General features: G+C 54.0%; 1 long non-coding RNA gene across 3 annotated transcripts in view; it reads right to left on the bottom strand.

Annotated features, from left to right (window-relative positions):
- LOC117979515 (uncharacterized) overlaps positions 1-13158 on the bottom strand; it is a 53402-nt gene extending 40244 nt beyond the window's left edge. For all 3 annotated transcript variants that reach the window (XR_008619819.2, XR_008619821.2, XR_008619820.2), the window contains exons 1-2: positions 12872-13158; positions 11751-11826 (exon numbers count right to left, since the gene is read on the bottom strand). This is a non-coding gene — a long non-coding RNA (uncharacterized LOC117979515). The remainder of the gene's footprint in view (positions 1-11750; positions 11827-12871) is intronic.
- Positions 13159-13462: the final 304 nt, after the last annotated feature.

Genomic DNA, 13462 nt, shown 5'->3' with positions numbered 1-13462 from the left:
ATTTGCAGATTTAAATGCAATTTTATTTCACCTTTGATCAAAATATGTACATAAGTTTCAACTTCAGGACATTCCTTATACTGCATAAAGCTTTGTCCTTTTCCAAAATTCCTTTAATTATTTCATATTTAGTACCTGAAACATCTCAGAAAATTAAATATCCTCATTTTTACACTTGAAAAAGTTCAGGTTTAGAAAGGGCAGCATCTCCCAAGGCCACGAGGGCTATTGGAGCCGAGATTCACCTCCTGATGCTCAGCATGAGCCCTGGGAGCCCCACTGCAAGCTGCAACCACGCTGGACAGGTCAGAGGGAGGGAGAGGGGCCGCCACACTGCCCAGAGGCCAGACGGTCAAGAACCTGGGGCGGTCTCCTGGACAGAGGACGGTGCTCTCGGCTGCAGCCAAGGCCGGTTCTGACACCTGTACCCGCACCCCACACCTTGTATGCGCTCTTTTATAGCCGCAGGGATCAGCCCTCAGGAACACAGAAGCGCTGGGGCCTCAGCTGGCTGGGGCTGCTGTGGAATCTCACATCATCTCCCCCGTCGTAGATGTTGATGCAGTTCGGTTCTGTTTTGTTTGGACCTTCTGGTCAAGTTGTCAAAGACAAGGAAATTAGCCCCAGCTTTGCAGGTCATGGGTAACCCAACAAAGCACTAACGAGAGGATCGCGTAGCCAGGTCCCTGCTGTGCCACGTGCAGACTCCACGCAGGCCCACGCCATCTCGAGTGCGCATTTCTGGGGCTGACCATGAACTACTGCACAGACAGCACGTGCAGAAAGAAGGATCGGAACCTGACACAAAGCCCGGGTGCCTGGATGCCTGGTCTGCCAGTCAGTGGGCAGAAGCGCAGCCAGGGCCCTCGCAACGCTGGCCATGGAGATGTCCAGGGCTGGGGTCACAGGTCAGCACTGGGCCCCACCCTCACCGCTAGTGACTCAGGGATTTGCAGGGAGTGAGGGAGGCGATTAACAGCCCTGAAGATAGTTCATGAACAGAAACCACTCGCTAATCTTTGCAAAGCCCCAGGCTGCAGAGGAGTGATTTTATCTGATGATATCCTCAGAACACTATTACTGTCAACACCGTAATAAACTGAGGTGTCAGACTGGACTTTTGGGGAGATGGAAGAGCATATTCATGCTGCAATCTTCATCACAGTTTGGCCCTGCAGAACCTTCCAGAACAGCCACCCCCTCCTGCTTGCCTCATGACCCAATTACTCTCCAACGATGCAGTCACCTTCCCATTGACAGCAGAGGTCCCGGCCACAGGGGCAGCGGGCAGTCTGCCAGCCACATCTTCACTCTGTTTTGTCATTAATCCTCAGGGAAAGCTGGGCCCAGCTCCCAAGGCTGGAAGGCGCCCAGTGCAGAAAAGAGACAGGGAGAGAAGGAGACCAGGGAGGGTAGGAGAGGGGCAAGGGGAAGAGGGATGGCTGGGCCGGCTTTCCAGGAGAGGAGAGGGACGCCAGCCCCCAGGGCTCTGAGCCCGGAGTCCCTTCTCACACCTGGCCCCTTTGCAATTCACCTGGTGTACGGAGGGCATTTCTGAAATCTTTGCTCCAGGAGCTGAATTTCAGTGGAATACCCATTGTTTGTATGAGGCACAGACCGGAGGGGACCTTGGTTGAATACCCAGTAATTGCAGGCACTCCCATGATCCACCTGCGAGGCTCGTCAGTTTTCTAAAACAGACACCATTGCTCAAGCCTGTTTACTTTTAAAGCACACAATAATGCTCGCTTGCTAGTTTGTTTTTGTCCTGCTAAATCTTTGAAAGGCTTTCCATAACTTCTGTCAAATGTTGCCAAATTCAACGCAGTTGGCGTTTAAATATAACTTTGGAATCATGCACTGTTCCTTTTTCATAACTGACTGCGACTGGGTTGGGAAGGGAGGAGGGTGCACTCCCGGCCGAGCTGCTTGGGGCTCCGGGGCTGGGCCACATCCTTTGCTGCTGGTGCCTCAGGTCTAGAATCGGGCCCCAGGATTCCTCATCCAAACAAGCTCTGAGACTCAGAATATTCCCAGTTTTAGAGAAGTGCTACAGTGCAGATCCCAGAAGTCTCCTAACACCTGTCACCAAGCATTTTAATGTTTCTGCGGTAAGACTCAGACACGCTCACGCTCAGTTACGCGCGTGAAGACCTGGGCAGACTCAGTCATCTCAGACCAGGTCCTGCTGCCCAGCAACTCCCAGAGAGCTTCCCGTGCTCCAGAACTGCCGGACTTGGGAGCGGCGGGCGAGGGGCTGAGGGAGGAGCTGCTGGTGTGGGCGTGAGGCCGCCAGGCTCCGCCTGTGCCCGCCACAGTGCTTGGCGTTCGTGAGGTGAGGCCCAGGCAGTGGGCCATGGTGCTTCCTGGCCTGGCCTGGGCACCGCAGCTCCTCCCTGCGGAGGCCGGTCTGATGCCGGGGTCTGAGCTCCAGTCACGGAGGTGCCATCAGGAAGGCAGAAACCGAGGCCACAGAACCAATTAAACCAGGAGGACATCGTGGATGTATTTGCTACATGCTGTTTCCTTTTTCTCTAGTGCACATCTTTTTAAAATAAGAGCCTTTCCCTACAGAGCCAAAATCGAATTATCATACTTAACAAAACATATATGCTTCATATCAGCCAATATCTAGTACATTTTCCAGTTTCTCCAGTTGTCCACAATTTCCTCTGAAGGCAGGTTTGTCTAAGGAAGATCAGACATGGAACCAGTTCTGCCACCTGCCTCGCCGAGGAGGCCAGGTGTCCGGGAAAGGTCCCCGCCGGGCCTGTCGGTGCCGCCACCTGCCTCGCCGCTGAGAAGGCTGGGTGTCCGGGAAAGGTTCTCGCCGGGCCTGTCGGTTCCGCCACCTGCCTCGCCACCGAGAAGGCCGGGTGTCCGGGAAAGGTCCCCGCGGGGACTGTCGGTGCTGTCCTGGGGGTTTCTTCCTCATCCCCCCTCATTCCTTAGAAATGGAAATCAGCTCCACAGGTTGCCGGATTCACGGTGAACATTTCGGCTGGGACGTATCCAGGGAATGTGAAGCTCCTGCACTTCTCACCAGGAGATATGCTCCCTGGGTGACCCTCACTGGGAGGCTGAGGCTGATGCCCACACGAGGGGAGGCTCACAGCCTTCCCTGCCACCGATACCAGACAAGGGTCCTGTCCCCAGCAGCTGCTCACCTCACTGGTCTAAACACTCATGGGCTAACCTTGTCCTAGTCCATGATTTCAGTGGTGTTTGGAAAAGATGATTTTTCTAACTCAGTCACTCATTCACATTTATGGGCCGGCATTCCTTTTTGTTGTTGTTTTTTTGAGACCGAGTCTCATTCTGTCGCCCAGGCTGGAGTGCAATGGTGCGATCTCGGCTCACTGCAACCTCTGCCTTCTGAGTTCGAGCAATTCTCCTGCCTCAGCCTCCCAAGTAGCTGGGATTACAGGCGTGGGCCACCACACCTGTCTAAAGTTTGTATTTTTAGTAGAGATGGGGTTTCGCCATGTTGCCAGTCTGGTCTCGAACCCCTGACCTCAGCTGATCCACCCACCTCGGCCTCCCTAACACTGTAATCCAAAGTGCTAGGATTATAGGCATGAGACACCATGCCCGGCCCAACATTCCTTTTTAAAGGTCTTTCCTCATACCTAGTGCCATTTGGTTATACTGGCATCCTCTTTCTAGCACAAAACAAGATAATGTTCGATTTTTCCCTCTGGCTGCCAATATTCAAAATAAAGAGTTGGTTTGAGATCTGCCTGAGATGAGTTTTTCAGGCTTTCTCTTTTCTTAGAGTGTCATTGTGGATTCATGGATGTAAATGGATTAGATGTATCCCAGTTAACTATGGGCCTCATTCTTTTGGATGCTCAGGTTGTCCCAGATTTCACCAATGCCACCTCTTTCAAACTGGCTCCTTGTCTTCTCGACAGGCCCCATTCGTCCTGGAGAGCTCCCTCACTTTCAGGCACAATGAAACGTTCTGGGACCCTTGTGCACGTTGGCTGTCCCCAACCAGACACCTGCCATTTCTCTATTAGAAACCAGGGTTTGTCTTGATTGTCACAATGTAACATTAAAATTGCCTGTTCTTGAAATACTGGAAATAAGGGGGAAGCTGCAAATAACCCTATCCCTATTAAAGAAATTAAAGTTGTACATAAAAACCTTCCCACAAAGAAAACCCCAAGACTACAGTAGCAGGAAAGAAAGATTCAGTAGGTACTTATGACAAAATTCTTAGCAAACCAGAAATAATGGGGACTTTCCACAACCTGATTAAATACATTTATAGAAAACTAACAACTAAAACTAAACTAAAAGTGACCCATACTTAGGGCCACTTTTGACACTTCTGTTCCATACTGTACTGGGGGTCCCAGCCAATGCAATAAGGCAAGAAAAGGAAACAGAGGGCATAAAAATCAGAAAGAAAGATGGGGGGAGGGAGGGGAAAAAGAGAGGAAGAAAGCCATTATTTGCAAGCATGATTATGTGTTGAGAAAACCCTATGTAATCTACAAAACAAACTACTGAAAATGATTCAGTGAATCTAGTCAGGTTGCAGGATATCTGATCAAGTACAAAATTCAATTATCTTCCTATATTTCTATGAACAATTTAAAAATGAAACTGTTAAACAATTCCATATGCAATGGCATAAAAAGGCACCAGACCTGAAGAACAGAAGTAACGGAGCCCCAGCTAGACAGCAGCTGATGCCCCCCGAGAGGTCGCATGCAGCCATCCCCGGGCAGCTGTCCTGGGTGCCCACCCCCCACTCACCAAGAGCCCTGAAAATCAAGGGTCTGAGCCCAGGGGAGCAGACCCAGCTCATGACAACGAATGTACAAGGCCAAATGGAAGGCACCTGCTGCTTCTTGCCTCCCAGCCTGACAGACACTTACACGTGGTGGGGCCAGTGAGAGGGAGGATGGGAGGAAAGAGGCAGGGAGTGAGGGGTAGTGAAGGGAAGGGAGGGAGGAAGCAGGTTGGCAGGGGAGGGGGAGCCAGTGAGAGGGAGGATGGGAGGAAGCAGGTGGGGGGACAGTGAGAGGGAGGATGGGAGGAAGCAGGTGGGGTGGGAGGGGCAGTGAGTGGGAGGATGGGAGGAAGCAGGCAGGGTGGGGGGGCAGCAAGAGGGAGAATGGGAGGAAGCAGGTGGGGGGTGCCAGTGAGAGGGAGGATGGGAGGAAGCAGGTGGGGGGACAGTGAGAGGGAGGATGGGAGGAAGCAGGTGGGGTGGGGGGGCAGTAAAAGGGAGGATGGGAGGAAGCAGGCACAGGGAGGGGGGCGGGACAGTGAGAGGGAGGATGGGAGGAAGCAGGCAGGGTGGGGGGGCAGCAAGAGGGAGGATGGGAGGAAGCAGGTGGGGTGGGAGGGGCAGTGAGTGGGAGGATGGGAGGAAGCAGGTGGGGTGGGGGGGCAGTAAAAGGGAGGATGGGAGGAAGCAGGCACAGGGAGGGGGGCGGGACAGTGAGAGGGAGGATGGGAGGAAGCAGGCAGGGTGGGGGGGCAGCAAGAGGGAGAATGGGAGGAAGCAGGTGGGGGGTGCCAGTGAGAGGGAGGATGGGAGGAAGCAGGTGGGGTGGGGGGGCAGTAAAAGGGAGGATGGGAGGAAGCAGGTGGGGGGACAGTGAGAGGGAGGATGGGAGGAAGCAGGTGGGGTGGGGGGGCAGTAAAAGGGAGGATGGGAGGAAGCAGGCACAGGGAGGGGGGCGGGACAGTGAGAGGGAGGATGGGAGGAAGCAGGCAGGGTGGGGGGGCAGCAAGAGGGAGAATGGGAGGAAGCAGGTGGGGGGTGCCAGTGAGAGGGAGGATGGGAGGAAGCAGGCGGCGGGGGGGGGCAGTGAGGGGGAGGGAGGGAGGAAGTCCACCCCACCCTCCAGCCTGACCTGAGCTGTGGCTGCCTCTGAGAGGGCAGAAGGGCCGGCCTGCAGGCGATACGCCCCCTGACGCCCACTGAGTGAGACCGAGGGCACCCCCACCTGAATCCCCTCTATGAAGCTTACTGAGCTTCAAGGAGCATTGGAGCTGGGGGAATGGTGGCCCCAAAAGACATGTCCCCCGAGAACGTGTGAGTGACCTCATGGAGAAAGGGTCTTTACTGATGTAATTAAGTTTAGGTTCTCCAGATAGAATCATGGTGGATTAGAGCGGTCCCTGCATCCATCCAATGACAGGTGCCGTTATAAAGGAGAGAACGCAGGGAGACGGATGCCGCGTGAAGAAGAACGGAGCCAGAGTGACGCATCCACAAGCAGAGGAGCACGAAGATGCAGCGAGCCCCAGCACGGCGGAGAGAGGCAGGAAACACATCCCCCTCGGAGCCACCCCCGCCTCCCCCTCAGAGCCCCCCTACATCCCCCTCAGAGCCCCCCTACATCCCCCTCAGAGCTCCTGCCTCCCCCTCAGAACCCCGCCCTCCCCGTCAGAGCCCTCGCCTCCCCCTCAGAGCCCCCCACATGCCCCTCAGAGGCCCCGCCACCCCCTCAGAGCCCCCACATCCCCCTCAGAGCCACTGCATCCCCCTCAGAGCCTCCGGAGGGAACCGACCCCATCACCACTTTGTTTCAGACTTCAGGTCTCCAGAACCGTGAGACAGTATCCGCTGTTTTGAGCCATCCGGTTTGTGGTACCTTGTTAACCTTCTTCTACAACCCTAAAAAGCAAATACCAGCATGCACTATTTTAGATTTTAAAACCAGGATTATAAAAGAACCACAGAAACACAGGGAAAGGCGCGATTATCCAGTTTTCTCGGGCAGTCGCTCTGAAGAGGAAACGTTGGAGTGGAATTTGCACAACAGAAGTGGGTTACTGAAGGGCATTGAGGCAGCCTCCTTGTGGGGCACGGGTGGTCGGGTGGGTGGGGGTGAGGGGCAAATGGCAGAGAGAGAGAGAGAGAGAGAGGTGGGCCCTGCCTGCATCCTTCACTTCCGGGGTTTGCCTTGGCCAAACAGCTAGTTCTAGCCAAGAAACGTGGGCAGGGGTGACGCGGTCCACTCCTGGCCCTGGCTCATAAGACCCTCGCCAACAGCCTCCTCACTTTCCTCCCCGGCCGTGTACTGAACGGAGAGGACGCCAAACCAGAGGACGGCAGCGCCACAGGTGGAAGGGGCTGCTGGATCCCTGAGTGACAGTGTAGAGCCGAGCTCCCTGAGGACTTGCATCACAGCACAGCAGTGCTAAGATATGAGGTGTGCCTCACGGATGCACCTGCTGTGTGCATGGGCCTGGACAGCATCCTACAGAGATCACGAAGCCTCAAAAATGTCCTCACTGGGGCCACAAAGAGATCAACACTGGGCCTCAGGAAGAGCGGTGGTGCAGGTGCGGGGGATGCGTTGCTGTGGGCACAGATCTGCCGCACCGGGAAGGGCAGGGAGGCCACTGAAGCAGCCCAGGCAGGTCTGGATCCCGAGAAGCAGCCTCCTGTCAGGGGCTGTGGAGACCGGAGGAGGCTCCCTGATGCCTCCTCTTTGAAAGACGCTCTGCACCCATGTATTTGTGCTCAATAAGACCCATTTGTTGCACGCAAGCTGGCACAGCTCATAATTCAGGGGCAAAGGAATTGGAAGGACATTTCAGAAAATCTGTAAACAAAAGCAATTATTCTTTTGTGCAGTGGAAAGAAAACACAACCAGCCATTTTTCCTCATTCTCTGCAGTGTCCGTGAGTGTGGCAGCCAAGCCTCAAATGTACTTGCTTCTCAGATTCAGCTCAACCCCCTCCATCAACACAACCACCACAAAACTTGGTATTTTTCCCCTACAAACTTTGCCCAATTTTCCCTTTTCCATCTGAAAAACAAGACTCCAGGCCACGTTCACTATGAGATTACTTAATGACTCTCTGTTGGCCCCGAGGTCTGCCACCTGCCCCCACTGCACTCCCCAAGGAGGAGGCCTGATAAACTCATTCATAGCGAGGCAGAGGACACGGTGATGCAGAAGAACATAAAAGCTGACGCTGGGGCTTTGCCAGGTCCCTGGAGACTGAGGCTACAGGGCGAATGTGCAGTGAAGGGCTCTGGGGTTCCAAAAGCTGTGGGGGGCTTCTGTGGCACAGCCCCTGTGGAGACTCAGGCACCTTCCTGGAGGCAGACCCAGAGCAAAGCTCTGCCTTAATCCTCCAAGATCTTTCTGAGGCCAACTCCAGTTCAACAAGGGACCTGACTTCTAGTTCACGGGGTTGTCCTGAGTGTTACAGAGAACGCGCATGTGAAAGAGAGGTGGAGTGCACACGTGCAACCAGCATGCCCTGCACCCCGCAGCAGCCAGGTCTGTGCAGAGAAGCCTGGAGGACAACGTGGCTGGCATGGGCTGCTCCCAAGATGATAGACAGATGGACTGGAGCCAGGACCCTCACAGAGTATTTAGGGGGGTGGTGGCTGCATGGACAGCAGCTCTTCCAATACAACTCGGAGGCTTCATTTCTGCCTCACATGCGGTTTTGTTGCATCTCTCTGAAGGTCCTCTCATTAAAGACCAGCACCCGTGCAACCCGTCCACAGCCTGCAGCCCTGCACAGAGGCTCAGACTCCTCGAAACCCCGGATGCTCCCCACCACCCGAGCTCCCACCTGCTGCTGTGAGCAGTTAAACCACTCAAACTTCATTTACAGGATTATCCAGCTGAACACCCAGGCTGTACTGCTCAAGGGCTGCAGCCTTGAAAGACACACTCAAAATTACAGCCTCAGAAAGCACGCATTGCAGGGAAAGGCACTCGATAGAACGTGCTGAGTGGTGCAGTCCACCCTGGGGCCCCCAGAGGAGTCTGCATTTCTCTCCCCGTGAGCTCTTTAATGGTGCACGCACAGCAACGCCTCACCCACGCAGCACAGAGGGGCTAATTGATTAGCTGTCTCTGCAGCACATGCTGCTGGCGCCATGGCTCACAGCAATTCCACGTTTACACTCGCAGCCTGTTTCTCTGCTGTCGGAGCTCTGGTGGGCTGCAGGCTTCACTGCCACAACATGCAGGACCCGGTGCCCACCTGCCACCTCCCTGCCTGGGGTGCCTCTGGGCTGCTAGGCTGGTAAGAGGTCACCCCTGCCGTGACAGGGTAGCCAGTGCTGGACCTGCGTTCCTCCAGCAAATGGCTGTGAAACTGGACAAATACGGGGCCACTGTGATGGAGCCAACTGTGAGCCATGCTTCCCACCCTCCCCCTCCCACTCTGCCACCGTAGGAGGCAGAGCTCGGGGAAACAAGGGCGCAGTGAGAGGAGGGCATAGCACCAGGGCTGGGGTTGGCCTGGGACAACAGAGAAGGAGCTGTGTGGGGGCTGGACAGGGGAGATAGGGAGGAAAATGACCATGGCTCACAGCGGCCTCGACCTCCTGGGCTCCAGGGATCCCCCTGCCTCAGCCTCCCGAGCAGCTGAAACTACAGGTGCACACCACCATGCCCGGCTAGTTTCCTTTCTTTTTAATAGACGAGGTATCACTGTGTTTCCGAAAGCAGTCTCGAACTCCTAAGTTCATGCAATCCTCCTGCCTCTGCCTCCTAAAATTTGGGCATCACAAACATGAGCCACCACACCCAACTGACAGTTAATTTCTTAAAAAATTAACTTTAATTTATTCAAAAGATCGTCTAAAGCAAAAGTAGCATTGTGTTACGGAGTTTGTAATGTAGGTAGAGGTTAAACATATGGCAACTGTAACAGGAAGAACAGGGTTAGAGGAATTACACCGTTACAAGTTTCCCACATTTTGTGTGACGTGAATAGGCTGATAAATTAAGCATTCATTTTGTTGTCTTTAGGATAACTACTAAAAATGGTAATACCAAGAGGCACAGCTAAAAGGCCAACAGAGGTGTAAAACGAAGTACTAAAAAATTTCAATTAACCCAAAAAAGGCAGGAATGGAGGAACAAAGGAACGAAAAAATGACAAATAAAAAACAAATGACAAGATAAGACACTTAGAAAACAAGTAGCAAGGTGGGGGATCTACAGCAACCTCATCAATCATTACTGGAATTGCAAATGGAGAAACTCCATGTGCAAAGCAGGGATTGTCACCAAGACCCAACTCCATCTACGGACACCCACTTAAGATACAAAGACAGGTTGGGTGTCTAAAGGATAGAAAAAGATCCACAGTGGTCCAGAAGTGGTCCCAGCATTGTGGTAGGCACAAGAGTGAGGATCACTTGAGTCTAAGAGTTTGACCTGTAATCCAAGCACTTTGGGAGGCTGAGGCAGGCAGATCACCTGAGGTCAAGAGTTCCAGACCAGCCTGGCCAACACGGTGAAACCCTGTCTCTACTAAAAATACGAAAAAAACTAGCCAGGCATGGTGGTATGTGCCTGTAATCCCAGCTACTGGAGAGGCTGAGGCAGGAGAATTGCCTGAACCCAGGAGGCAGAGGTTGCAGCGAGCCAAGATCGCACCACTGCACTCCAGCCTGGGCAACAAGAGTGAAACTCCGTCTCAAAAAAAAAAAAAGGAGTTTGAAAAATACAAAAAAAAATTAGCCTGGTGTGGTGGTGCATGCCTGTGGTCTCAGCTACTCTGGAGGCTGAGGTGGAAGGATCACTTGAGCCCAGGAGGTCGAGGCTGTGGTGAGCCAAGATGGCACCACTGCACTCCAGCCCGGGCAACAGAGTGAGACCCTGACTCAAAAAAAAAAAAGGAAAAAAGTGGCCGGGCACGGTGGCTCATGCCTGTAATCCCAGCACTTTGGGAGGCCAAGGTGGGCAGGATCACAACGTCAGGATATAAAGACCATCCTGGCTAACACGGTGAAACCCCGTCTCTACTAAAAAAAAATACAAAAAAATTAGCCAGGCGTGGTGGCGGGTGCCTGTGGTCCCAGCTACTCGGGAGGCTAAGGCAGGAGAATGGCGTGAACCCGAGAGGCGGAGCTTGCAGCGAGCCAAGATCGCGCCACTGCACTCCAGCTTGGGCAATGGAGCAAGACTCTGTCTCAAAAAGAAAAAAGAATAGAAAAAGGAAAAGATACACAGCGCCAATTCTGTGCATAAGAAAATAGCCCTGGAACACTCACATTAGACCAGGTAGCACCCCTGAAGATAAAGAGTGACATTCCATGATGACACCATGGTCAGCCACTGTCAGGATCACAGAAAAATCCTAAATGCCTAAAAAGATAATAACAGTTTCAAAAAACACGAAGTAAAAACGGACGGAACTGAAAGAATAGAGAAATTCACTGTCCTAGTTGGAGATGTAACAGCTCTCTCGGGACTGCAAGCACAGCAGGTGGGACAGGAAGGATTCGCCGGTTTAAAGAGCACTGTCAACCAGCTGCACCTCATTAACTCTTGGCGAGCATCCCACCCCACAGCTGCAGAACACAAGTAATTTTTGAGTGTACACGGAGCATTTACGAAGATAGGGCTTATGTTAAACAGTAAGAATAAGTCTCTGTAATTTTAAAAAGTGAGATCCTGCAGTTTGTTCCTTGATCAAAATGGAATTAAATCAGTAATAGCAAGATCCCTTTTAGTCTCTCCACGTATTTGGAAAGTGGGCAATACTCTTCTAAATATGCTTCTCAGAATAGGGGGTTTAAAAAATAAATACATACATAAAGAGATTCTCCTAAATAAAGCATGGGTCAAAGAAGAAATCCAAAGAAAATTAGCACTTATTTCAAATATCCATCAAAATATTACACAAAAATTGTAGCATAGTCTTAGAGGAAGATTTGTGACTTTAAATACTGACGACATTTCAACAAAGAAGGTACACAGTGATCAATACACTCATGAAAGGGTGTTCAACTCACCCGTCACAAGGAAATGCAAACTAACGCCTCACTGAGATCTGCCAAACTTCTGGTGCCGACTGTGACCTGGCCGCGCCTGCGGGGGGCAGAGGAGAGAAGGAGACTGGGGGTGAGGTCCGCGTGTCCCAGGCAGGGGGACAGAGGCCAGAAGAAAGTGGCTGCGGGTGACATCCACATGTCCCAGCCAGGGACGGAGAGGAGGGGGAACCGGACAGCAGCATCTGCTTCCAGCCACGTCACGTGTTTGGAGAGGCGGTGTCACCTCAATGTGAGGAATGGCCACTCAGGACACGTCTGGACTTCCTCCCTGACCCAACTCTCACCAGGGATCAGAATCCCGGCCCCGGGGACCCTCGACCCATAAACATCTTGGGCCTACAGCACCACCAAGCACGCCACAGCCTTGGCCTGGGGCTGCCTCAGAGACACCGCACGGAGGGCTTCTCACTTCCCCAGCCAGGAGCCACCCACGCTGCACCCAGGGAGGCCCCAGTTGCATCTGTCCCACCTTTCAGACCAAGCCAGCCAGAGGCGCCCAGAAAGACTATGCCAGGCCTCAGCTGTGTTGAAACCCAGGTTGGGGACAGTGGCAGGACCTGTGCCAGCGTCTGCCCTTGCTCCTGGCTGGATTCAGTTACTTGGCTGGGCCCCAGTGAAGGCGCAGAGGGCACCACCACCTGCACAGGAAGGGAAGGAAGCCCACAGCAGAGCCAGCACACGTGTGGCCACGCCCCGGCCCAGCCCCCCTTCACACGTGGCCACACCCCCTGCCCAGCCCTCTCACATGTGGCCACACCTCCGATCAGCCCCCTTCCGCACGTGGTCACGCCCCCTGTTCAGCCTCCTCGCACATGACCACGCCCCCGTCCAGCCCCCGCGCACAGGGCCACTCCTCTAGCCCAGCCCCTCACACGCGTGACCACGCCCCTTCTCAGTCTCCTCGCTCGTGGCCACGGCCCCCTCGCGCGTGGCCACACCCCTGTCCAGCCCCACACACACACACGCTGGGCCACGCCCCTACCCAGCCCCCTCACACGTATGGGCACGCCCCTGCTCCGCGCCCTCACACGCATGGCCACCCCCCGTCCAGTCCCTTAACGCGTGCTGCCCCCTGTGCCCACCTACAGCGGCCTCCTCCGCACCAGGGCTGACCCAGTGTGGGGTCCAGGTGGGCTCTGGTAGGCCCCCGGGCAGAGCTGTGCCCCGCGTCACTGAGGATGCACAGAGAAAAAGGAAGGGGCGGAGGAAGCCGAAACCCGACCAGCGCTGCCTGGGCGTGGCAAGCCCGCTAGTTTTCCCGCCCGCTCATCTGCTTTCCCTCCCTCCATAATACGTGTGGCACCTGGAGTGTGTGAATTTCATGATTTTCTTTTAGGAGAAACATAACGCAGTCCTCTGTCCCGCCCCTCCTGCCGGGAATGGTCATGGGGGCGTAGTTAACCCCATGCGTGCGGAGGTACACCTTGGAGCCCAGCGCCGACACACGTCAGGAGAGTGTTAGCCACTGCTGAATGACTCCTGTTGTGTGCAAAATTGTTTTGACTTTTAAAGACTACACACAACCCATTCTGCCATTATTTAGGGTGAATTATACTGCTGGGTCACAAGAAGAAGACGTGGCTCCTCTTGATGCTGAGGGAGGCCTGGAAGTCATTGCTGGGAGCTTGGGAAGAGGGCTCCCCGAGGCAGAGCCTCCCAGGGGACAGAGGCGG

Source organism: Pan paniscus, chromosome 11 (assembly GCF_029289425.2).
Source record: "Pan paniscus chromosome 11, NHGRI_mPanPan1-v2.0_pri, whole genome shotgun sequence".
Lineage (NCBI taxonomy): Eukaryota > Metazoa > Chordata > Mammalia > Primates > Hominidae > Pan > Pan paniscus.
This window is presented reverse-complemented; position numbering and strand designations above follow the sequence as displayed.